The following is a 9977-nucleotide window of genomic DNA, read 5'->3' as shown; positions in this document are numbered from 1 at the left end:
TGATGAACTAATTAAACCTTTTTCAATGGAAGAACTTCAGGAAGTGGTTTTTGGGATGGAAAAAATAGAAGTCCTAGCCCTGATGGATTACCAGTGGACTTCTATCAACATTTTTGGGATACTGTCAAATGGGATTTGATGAAACTTCTGAATGAATTCCATGAAGGTAAGTTGGATATATCTAGGATCAATTATGGGATTATCACTTTGGTCCCAAAAAATGAGGATGCTAATCAAATCCAAAAGTTCAGACATGTATGTTTATTAAGTGTTAGCTTTAAGATTGTCACTAAAGTATTGATGAATAGGCTGGGTAGGATCATAAAACCTATTATCTTACCTACTCAAACTGCTTTCATCAAAGGGAGATACATCATGGAGGGAATTGTGATCCTCCATGAAGCTCTTAATTCTATACACTGTTAAAAACAAAGTGCTATGATGTTCAAAGTAGATTTTGAGAAGGCATATGACAAAATAAAGTGGCCATTTGTTTACAAAATGCTTAAAATGAAACAATTCCCTGATAAATGGTGTGATCTGGTCATGCACACTATGATAGGAGGGCAGGTGGGGATTAAGGTGAATGATAGGATTGGCCCTTACTTCAAAACTTATAAAGGGTTGAGGCAGGGGGATTCTATGTCACCATTACTGTTTGACATAGCTGCGGATGCCTTGGCTATAATCTTAGATAAAGTCAAACATGCAGGTTATGTCAAAGGGGTGCTGACTGAACTTGGGGACAATGGGGTGAACATGCTGCAATATGCAGATGATACCATTTTCCTTCTTGATGATAATGAGGAGAGTGCTAAAAATCTTAAATTCATTCATATCTTTTGAGCAAATGTCTGGACTAACTATTAATTTCCACAAAAGTGAGGTGTAACTATTTGGGGAGTCCAAAGACAAAGGAGAAATATATCAAGAAATTTTTACCTGTAGCAAAGGGGAGATTCCATTCAAATATTTGGGACTGCCTGTTACCAATGTGAGATTAGGAAATAAATTTTGGAAGAGCATGAATGAAAAAATAAAAAAGAGATGTGCTTGCTGGCAAGGAAGGTTATTAAATATAGTTGGGAGAGTAACTCTAGTCCAGGCCTGGCTGACAAATATGCCTATGTATAAGATGTCCATCTATCCCCTGCCAGTAGGGATTAGGAAGAAAGCAGATTTCTTCAGAGCTAGATTAGTCTGGCAGGAGAGTGAGGATAAAAAGAAATAACATCTAGTCAACTGGAAAACATGTTGCTTGCCAAAGGAATTGGGTGGCTTAGGTATATTGAATCTTGAGTATATGAATAAAGCCTTGCCAGAAAAATGGCTATGGAAGCTAGAGACAGAAGATGGGATGTGGGCCAAAATCCTTTTAAATAAATATGTTAAAGGAAAATATATATCTGGAAATTAAAAGAAGCCTGGTTATTCCCAATTTTGGGGAGCCCTGATGCGGATCAATGACATTTATTATAAAAATGTTAAGAAAAATTAGGAGATGGAATAAATACTAGGTTATGGGAAGACTGGTGGGTAGGATCAAAACCATTAAAAGAGGCCTATCCAAGCCTGTATTTCATCAGTCTAAACCATGACATTTCAGTGGCCCGGTCCATTGACATGAGATGGGAGGGTTTTGAGTTTAGAAGAAATTTATCTGAAGACAAAAGAGCTCTACGGGAGAGTTTGAAAACCAGATGTGAAGAAGTGAGAATGTATGAGGGCAAAGATCAGCCGATGTGGACGCTGACAGCCAACAGACAATTCTCTATGAGGTCGTTATATCAATAGTTAGTAAAAACAGATGTAGGCTTCCCACACAAATTCCTTTGGAAGGTGAAAATCCCAGCGAAAATTAAGATGTTTCTATGGATGATTGCCAGAAAAAGTATACTAACCAGAGATAATCTTGTAAAAAGAGGGTGGAAAGGGGATCAAATATGTGTGTTCTGTGGCCAAAATGAAAATATAGATCATCTTTTTTTCTCTTGCTCCACTGCAAGGCTACTCTGGAGCTTGATAAAGTGCTCATTCAATTTAAAAACAACCCCATATGGGGTTGGTGATTGTCTGGGCACCTGGATTAGGAAATTCAAAAAAGAGGATAAAAATTAGTGCTAGTTGGAATGTCTGCAATTCTCTGGGCTATTTGGAAATGTCGAAATGATATAATTTTTCAAGATAAATTGGTCAATGATCCCATGAAGTTGGTAAAACGAACTTGTAATTGGATTGTGGATTGGGCTATTTTGCAGAGAAAAAAACCAGGACAAAACCTACTGATGATGGGGGCAAGGCTAATCGGGCGAGTAGCAAGTGAGATCTATAGAGCTTCGCAGGGATGGAGAGCTGGAGTTCCTCGCCTGACGAACTGAAGATTTCGTTTCCTGATGTTAGCTTGATTTTACTCTCTTGCGTAGTCCGCTGGAGGTTACGCCCTCTCTGTCAAATGGGTCGCCTATGACCCCGAAGAACTTAAGCTTGATCGTTGCCTTTTGAGATGGTTTCCTTGGATATTGGTAGTTTTAAGTAGGTTGCACGTCTGTAGTGAACTGATACTGGTGATGGTTTCGTTAATGAAATCGGAGCCCCCCTCTTTTGCTCAAAAAAACTGGCAGCACCTTCTTCCCTGTGAATTCTCGCGAGAAGCAGCACCTTCTTCCCTGTGAATTCTCGCGAGAAGGCGCCATGGTTCCTACACCCACCGGTATAGGTGAGCCAGCAGCCGCTCTCTCTCTCTCTCTCTCTCTCTCTGTGTGTGTGTGTGTGTGTGTGCCGTGCAGCCATGGTTGTCGGGGGAAATCTGGAGTCGTGAGGGTAAGGAACAAAACCTAGATCGGGGCCGTTGCCTCGTTCGGCATGGAGATTGTGAAGAGGTTCTGGCGAGGCGATTACCGCGCTCGTGGATTCGCGTTCCATCTCGCAGCAGCGTGTTCGGTTCATAGGTTAACCGCCGCCTCCTCACAACAGTGGCGAGTATAGGATCGTAGAACTAAGGGAGCAACAATTTACATGCACAACGCATGCATAACATAACCTCGATACATATGTTTGAAAACTGTACTGGAAGTGTTATAATTTGGTCTCTATATCATTAAGCTTGTAGTAATCCAGTGTTACATATATGGTATAAATTGTTTTGCATAGTTGTAGGGGGTGCCTCACAACCCCTAAAACCCCTCCCCCTCGGCCTCCGTCGAATCCAAAAAAGCCGGCACACATCCTCAGCTAGTCACATCAGATCCACCGTCTCACAATACGCTTACTTATGTTTTGGTTTATCTGCAGAACTTTCTTACAAAATCCCAAACATAGTCAAGCTGCTGTTCGAGACACCCTCTGGCTTCGCACTTTTCTCTTTTGATAAGAGATACCTCGACAAACATATTGAGGTACTACCCGATTATTTGTTCTTTCTTCGGTGCTGAAATGTGTCAAGCATCGTCTAATTAACCTTTTCTGTTTTTCTTCAGGACATCTGGGTATACTTCGTGGGTGAATATTGGCATCAAAATGTTTGTAACCCCATCATTTTCCTCTTCCTTACTAAGACTTGTCAGTAGTAATGCTTGCAGAGTTCACCACATGGCTTCCACATTGCTTCCATGGGGGGGCCTTATTATCCATTAGATTTTACTTCACACTAAAGTGACAAACATTGAGAAACGTATCCTGCAAGTGTGGCGAGCTATTGGGGATTGTGGAACCTATTAGGGTTACTAAATGACATGATACTATTGTTAAGAATGCCACCATCTTTTTTTCCTAAAAATACCGAACAATAAGCGCTACGTAACGCATGAACAGGTTCAGAGTTCTACTGAATAGATTTGAATAAAACAAAATTTGAGCAAGGCTATGTATTTCTGGCTGACACAATACTATTGAATTACCACGCAACCTGTCACAACTGAGGCACATTTCATAATATTAGTATTTGACAAGCTTTGTGTTTTTGTCTCTAACATGCTTGCCTTTGTTCCTCAGATCATCTGGCTGCATGAATTCCAAAAGTTTGAGGACAAGTCGGACGCCATTGACCTTACAAATGGAAAATAGGCAAAGACATGAACATGCTGATCATGAACTACTACTACTCTGATGACAAACTAATTGTTGGAAGCCTTGCATATAAAGAAATAATTGAAGAATCACTGGTTTGTGTAACTTTGTAAGCTCCCTATTGTGTATGCATGTGCAGCAGTACAATTCACCACTTTCTTTTTCAGGGGCTAACATGTGTGTACAATGATGACGCTGTGATGGAGGTGATGTGGGGTGTGCAGAATATCATGCACACTTTAGTGCCTCAAGAACAATATGAGATTAGTAAGGAGGACCTGATCCTGAGCCACGGGCTGAATATGATCTTAAATCTACATGACATTGTAGTCAAGAAAGATATGGTGAGTTATTAGTGCTTGTCCTTCTATTGTCTGATACACAATGTTTGCTGCTTTATTGCTGCTATCTCATCATATAATGTTCCTTTCTGGTTCCATTCTGCACTCACAACACTATATTGCCAGTGACAAAATGTTTTTGTAGAAACATTGTTATCATAAGCTGACATTTGAGACTCTGAATTTGTTTGATTCATCTTCCAGAATATGCATGTTTCTTTTTTTCATGTTTCTTTCAGCGATTAAGCAATGCTCGTTTTTGTCCAGATTAATGAGTGTATTATTGAGAAGGCCAGCAAGGTGCATCATATCGACATGTGCGAAGAAGAACATTTAGTTTTCTTGCACGAACGCTTGTTGAGGATTTCAGGACGTTTTCCAAAGTCGACATCGAGGAGTGGAGCTTATTCAAACTTGCGACAGCGTTGAAGTTGATGTTCGATCCTCATGGAGGGCTTAAAGCTGGTGATGCAGATGAGGTGAATTATAATTCCATCTGCAAAAGCTTCGGTTATGTCTGATATTCTGGAAAGTTGTCATTTAGCTATGGTCTGAAGTACATGTTTGTTTTCTTCAGATGTTCACGCGCGCTGAGCTTACAATGATGTTGCGTGATGTGCCTCGATACCATGGGATGATAAGTAAGAACATTGTCTTGGCAATCTACAATGATGTTGTTACTCTCCAAGAGGACAAGGTGAAGTTGCTTACTAGTAGAAAAAGGGTCAAATGTTCAGCTCATTAGCCCCGGTTTATATTTAAGCCGACACTAATGTGACCATTAGTGCCGGTTCCAACAGCTAGGCGGGCCGCTCTCATTAGTACCGGTTCATGTCGAACCTTTAGCACCGGTTCGTGCCACGAACCGGTACTAAAGAGAGTGGTGGCGGGATGTTGTCAGTCTGTGGCCCCTCCAGCACCTTTAGTACCGGTTGGTGGCACGAACCGGTACTAAAGGTCGTCCTATGTAAACCCTTCGTCCACCCGCGAGCGAGCGAGCTCTGTTTTCCCCCTTTCCCCTCTCCTCTTTGTTCTTCCCCTCTATACCTCGAGCTCATCACATATTTTTCCCAAAATTTGTCAAGATTTGATGGCCCCCATCCATTCAAGTGATCACAAAGGTAAGCAACTTTGTCCTTTCATCTCTCATTGCTAGATTAGCTCTTGCAATGCTTTATATAGTGATTAATTTGTGGGTTTTAGTAATTTGGGAGGAATTAATGTGGTAGTTTATTTGATTTATATGAAATTTTGAGCTCAAAATAACTCTTAGTTTGCATATGTAGGTGTGGTTTACTTGGTGCCTTCCCGTCTCCGTCCTAACCACCGTCGATCGTCCGCACCGTCCTGTCGCCGGCACCACCTTGTGGGGTGAGCCTCTTGTTTCTTATCTTTTTTATATAAAAAAATCATGTTTGTGTGATTTAGATATATAGTTACTTGTATAATTATCTTACCCGTACATTGTTTGTTATTCATAGTGCCATGGTTTTGGTATCTTTCCCCGTCGGCCCTCGTCCGGGTTATGATTTGGATGTGGCATATTTTCTTTTATAACTATTTGTTGCATTTCGTGTTTATGACTAATTATGCCCATCAAGTTGACATAGATATTTTTACCTAGGAGGTATGTGAACCGGAAATTCCAACCGACCCTATTGTCGAGAGGTTAAATTTAGTTGAAAGAGAAAACGAGTATTTGAAAGAAAAATTGAAAAGAATTGAGGGCGAGAAGATGGAATTGGAGTTGCATGTTGCCGATGTTGTTGATGATCACAAGATCAAGATGGAGAAAAAGCGCTTGCAGATTAGAAAGATTAGAAACTATGCCATTGATAGTGAGGCTTGGTATCATTATGCTGTTGGATCAATTGTTACCTTAGTTGCGATCTTGATCGCATTTTTTGTTGCATTTAAATGCTTTAGCTAGAGAGTTATTTGTATGTTTGTTTTATGAGAATAAGTGTTGTATGAACTTGTATTAATTTGGTCTTTTCGGTGCTATGTAATGAAGATGAGCCGGCAATGGATGTATGATAACCGATGCTCTCCCCATTTCGTTGATGGTGTGCATACTTTTTTGCTTGTGGCTGAGGCAAACAAGCGGGCGGATGGTTTTATGCCTTGTCCATGTGCTGGCTGTAAGAATGGTCAGAATTACTCTAAGTTAAAAACCATTCACATCCACCTGTTTAAGTCCGGTTTCATGCCCCACTTTAATGTTTGGACCAAGCACGGAGAAAGAGGGGTTATGATGGAAGACAATGAAGAAGAAGAGGACGACGATAGCTATCCTGGACATGGGTTCCCTGAATACGATGATACAATAATGGGGGAAGAAGTTGAGCCAGCAATGCGGGAAGAATCTGAGCCAGCAATGCGGGAAGAAACTAAAGAAGAGGCATCAGATGAGCCAGCTGATGATCTAGGTCGGGCCATTGCTGATGCAGAGAGAACTGCACAAGTGAAAAGGAGAAGAAGAAGATGCAGCGCATGTTAGAGGATCACAAGAAATTTTTGTACCTGAATTTTGAAACTGACAATAAAAAGTTGGGCACCACACTGTAATTGCTGCAATGGAAAGCAGAGAATGGTGTATCTGACAATGGATTTGGAAAGTTGTTGGTAATGTTAAAGAAGATGCTTCCAAAGGACAATGAATTGCCTGAGAGTGCGCAAGAAGCAAAGAAGATTGTCTGCCCTCTAGGGTTAGAGGTGCAAAAGATACATGCATGCCCTAATGACTGCATCCTCTACCGCTGTGACGCCCCAAGACCGATGCTCTAGATGCTTTCCTTTTATCTTAGTTGTTGTCGTGTGTTTGCTATGTTTGTTGCATTATCATAATGTTTTGCATATTTCATTTCTATATGTTTATGCCATAATCATGATGAGTCCCATTGTCATATTATGCTTCTTGCATCATGTTCATCATCGGTTATATTGCATTGCCATGCATATCTCTTGTCATATTGCATTTGGTTATTCATGTTGCCATGAGCATCATGTGCATTGCAACTCCTTCTCTTTGATCCTTTGTATTTTACTCATTGCTGAACTTCAACTTGGTTTCGCCCAAGTTTCCAAATCCCAAAATGCTACTTCCTTCATTCCCTGCTCTTCCTCTATTTGAGTTGCATTTCCACTTCTCCAATTCTTACCCAAACCCTCTTATTAATGCAAGTTTTATATGTCCATCCACCCTCTAAAATTTTGTCCCAACCAGAACTCATTGATAGGGTTTTCGAATTCAACATATTGAACTCAATTCATTATGTTTGGTTTTCTTACTTCCTCCATAAATGTTCATCTTGTGCCCATAAATCATATCTATTATGTAGGGCCATCCTATAAAAATTAAGCCCATTTGGGTTCGGTTTGGTTAGGTTATAAATTCATGCAAGTTTGGATTAAATTCGAACATGTTTAAATTTATAGTCTGTAAAATCCTCACACCACTTTTCTTTAATTGGTCATATTCCAAGGACTCCAGATCTAATTTTGTCTCTCCCTAATTCCACTGCATTTATGCACATTCCATTTATATCTTATAAATGGATAAGAGGAAACAACAGAGGAGGAGAGTTTCAGTCGAGGCCCAGCTTCTCTCAGCGGCGCCGCAACCCACTTGGGCCTCCCTACCTCCCGCGCTGGCCCAAGGCCAAGGCCCAGTCGAACCCCTCGCTTAACCCTAGCACGCCCGATCCCATCTCCCCTCTCCCATCGATCTCCCTCGCGCCGCCAGGAGACAGCGACCGCTGCTGCCTCGCTCGATCTCCCTTTCCCCTCTATAACACCCACAATGCAGCTATATCTCCCACGTGTCGGGGCACGACTTAGAGGCATAGCCGCATGGTAGGTTTGTCGCAAGAGGGGTAATCTTCACACAATCCCATGTACAGAATAAGAAAGGGATAAAGAGTTGGCTTACAATCTCCACTTCACACAAATACAAGTTAGCATACATCATCAAGAATACAATCAAGGTCCGACTACGGAACCAAAATAAAAGAAGACAACCCCTAATGCTAGATCCCCGATCGTCCCAACTGGGCTCCACTACTGATCAACTAGAAACGAAACAACACAACGAACAAGATCTTCATCGAGCTCCCACTTGAGCTCGGTTGCATCATCTGCAATGGTATCATTGGCACCTGCAACTGTTTGGAAGTACTTGTGAGTCACGAGGACACAACAATCTCACACCCGCGAGATCAAGACTATTTAAGCTTATGGGTAGGAAAGGGTAATGAGGTGGAGCTGCAGCAAGCACTAAGCATATATGGTGGCTAACATACGCAAATAAGAGCGAGAAGAGAAGCAATGCAACGGTCATGAACTAGAAGTGATCAAGAAGTGATCCTGAAACTACTTACGCACAAACATAACCCAAGAACCGTGTTCACTTCCTGGACTCCGCCGGAAAGAGACCATCACGGCTATACACGCGGTTGATCCATTTTAATTAAGTTGAGTGTCAGGTTCTCTACAACCGGATATTAACAAATTCTCATCTACCCATAACCGTGGGCACGACTTTCAAAAGTTCAAAACCCTGCAGGGGTGTCCCAACTTAGCCCATCACAAGCTCTCACGGTCAACGAAGGATATTCCTTCTCCCAGGAAAACCCGATCAGACTCGGAATCCCGGTTACAAGACATTTCGACAATGGTAAAACAAGACCAGCAAAGTCGCACGAATGTGCCGACAAATCCCGATTGGAGTTGCACATATCTCGTTCTTAGGGCACACTGGATGGGCAAGACGTCGGGTTGGCATAGACCCTGGTTGCCCAGGGGGCGCCGGATATCGCCCAGTTTGGACCAACACTTATAGAAGCACTGGCCCTGGGGGGTTAAAATAAAGATGACCCTGGGGAGCGCGACTCCCAAGGGAAAAGTAGGTGGTGGTGAGGCAAATGGTAAAACCAAGGTTGGGCCTTGCTGGAGGAGTTTTATTCAAAGGGAACTGTCAAGGGGTCCCCATAACACCCAACCGTGTAAGGAACGCAAAATCAAGGAACATAACACCGGTATGACGGAAACTAGGGCGGCAAGAGTGGAACAAAACACCAAGCATAAGGCCGAGCCTTCCACCCTTTACCAAGTATATAGATGTATTAATTAAATAAGAGATATTGTGATATCCCAACATATCCATGTTCCAACATGGAACAAACTTCATCTTCACCTGCAACTAACAACGCTATAAGAGGGGTTGAGCAAAAGCGGTAACATAGCCAAACAACGGTGTCCTGGGAAAGGTGGGTTAGAGGCTTGACATGGAAATATGGGAGGCATGATATAGCAAGTGGTAGGTATCGCGGCATAGCAATAGAGCGAACAACTAGCAAGCAAAGATAGAAGTGATTTCTAGGGTATGGTCATCTTGCCTGAGATCCCGCAAGGAAGAACAAGTCCATGAAGAAGACAAACAGACGTAGTCGAATGAATCCTCACAAACGCGGCGTTATCGGAACTAACCCGAAGAAGCAACAACGAAAAGAAGCAAACAACATAGTAAACAACCACCACATAAACATGGCATGATGCACAACCAAGTATGAT

The 9977-nt window shown here is 42.0% G+C and overlaps 1 long non-coding RNA gene across 6 annotated transcripts in view; it reads left to right on the top strand.

Moving 5' to 3' along the window:
* Positions 1 to 5269, top strand: part of LOC119353655 — a 17604-nt gene extending 12335 nt beyond the window's left edge. For 5 of the 6 annotated variants that reach the window (XR_005170487.1, XR_005170482.1, XR_005170484.1 and 2 more), the window contains 6 exons: positions 3292 to 3395; positions 3477 to 3518; positions 3991 to 4160; positions 4233 to 4409; positions 4674 to 4885; positions 4984 to 5269. This is a non-coding gene — a long non-coding RNA (uncharacterized LOC119353655). Of the gene's footprint in view, positions 1 to 2258; positions 2717 to 3291; positions 3396 to 3476; positions 3519 to 3990; positions 4161 to 4232; positions 4410 to 4673; positions 4886 to 4983 lie in introns of all 6 variants that reach the window. The other variant, XR_005170483.1, reaches the window with a different exon arrangement.
* Positions 5270 to 9977: the final 4708 nt, after the last annotated feature.

The sequence above is a fragment of the Triticum dicoccoides genome, chromosome 2A (genome assembly GCF_002162155.2).
Source record: "Triticum dicoccoides isolate Atlit2015 ecotype Zavitan chromosome 2A, WEW_v2.0, whole genome shotgun sequence".
Lineage (NCBI taxonomy): Eukaryota > Viridiplantae > Streptophyta > Magnoliopsida > Poales > Poaceae > Triticum > Triticum dicoccoides.
This window is presented reverse-complemented; position numbering and strand designations above follow the sequence as displayed.